Genomic DNA, 1,373 nt, shown 5'->3' with positions numbered 1-1,373 from the left:
CACACACACACACACACACACACACTCACACACACTCGCACGCATTTAACACACACAAACACACACTCAAACTCGCACACACTCGCACACACACACACACACACACACACACACAACACACACACACACGCGCACACACTTACGTACGTACACACTCACACACTCACACACTCACGTACACACAAGAAAACGCTCACACAAGAGAACACACACACAAACACACACACACACACACACACACTCACACACACACACACACACATACAGAGTCACAATTTTCCTCGATGCCTCCGCTATGCCTGTTTAGTCTCCGCTTTCTGCTCTCCCCAGAAAGATTTTAGACGACTTGCCTTGATTTAGAGTAATGGGGGTGGCGGGTACTTTGGTGTGGTTTGCTCCTGCTTTCATGTTATCAAATATCTTCCGGGTATCGTCATTATCTCTCCTTTCTTTTCCTTGTGTTCTTTTTCTCTCATCGAAACTCTTTTTTTCGATAATTGTGTGGCCTATCTGTATTGCAAGTTCCGTGAAACCCTTACCAAAAAGAAAGAAAGAAACTGAAATGAAAACCATTGTGAGGCAGCGTAGTGGAATCAGGCTCTCGTCAATTTTTGAGCGTGTAGAGTTATGGTTATCATCTTAAAGCTTGTTCACTTGTCTTTATTTGGATGAAAAGAATATCTATTTATCTTGAATACAAGTCGAGATATTTGCGAATGAAGGAGGTGGGGGTCACCTGTTTTCAGAGGTAAAATTAGTGAGAAAATGGCCGTCAAAGATTAGTTATTTCCTTAGAGTAAGAGCCCACGGTAACTGAAAATTTACATTTTTTGTGCCTTTAATCAACGTTTTTTCAGAAAAATCCACTCAGAAATGAGTTTTTTCATGGGCATGAAAGGTGTTGAGCCAAAAAACACAAATATTATAAAAATCCACAAACCTGCGGAAAAATGCAAGTTTCTTCACTTTGGTTATTTTGACGAAAGCCTGATTCCACCACGCTGCCCCACATTTTACAGTGTACCATGATAATATTTATAACAACCGGAGACAGTTCTACATAACTGTTATGCTGCTCACCTTGCAGTAAAAAAAGCGTGAGTTCAGTTTCGTTTCCAGACAAAGAACCCATAATATTTTTTTTTCTTCTGTACAACCGTCAATGGTGTAATAGTGGTCCCCAGGCTCTTCGCCTTTGCACGCAGAAGACCAGAGTTCGATTCCCCTTTGGGGAGAAATCTTATCGAGCACTTCCGTCTTTCTGCTGGGACATCGCATCTTTTTTGTCTGGATTGGCCCTAACTGGCGAGCTCGAAGCAGCGACTTCCTAAATATGTAAATTGTGTCAACGGGAGTGTATACATATTATATTA

At 41.6% G+C, this 1,373-nt stretch overlaps 1 protein-coding gene across 1 annotated transcript in view; it reads left to right on the top strand.

Moving 5' to 3' along the window:
• Positions 1–1,373, top strand: part of LOC101857852 — a gene marked incomplete at its 3' end in the record, with an annotated part of 90,173 nt that overhangs the window by 13,185 nt on the left and 75,615 nt on the right.

Source organism: Aplysia californica, unplaced genomic scaffold, assembly GCF_000002075.1.
Source record: "Aplysia californica isolate F4 #8 unplaced genomic scaffold, AplCal3.0 scaffold00020, whole genome shotgun sequence".
Classification (NCBI taxonomy): domain Eukaryota; kingdom Metazoa; phylum Mollusca; class Gastropoda; order Aplysiida; family Aplysiidae; genus Aplysia; species Aplysia californica.
This window is presented reverse-complemented; position numbering and strand designations above follow the sequence as displayed.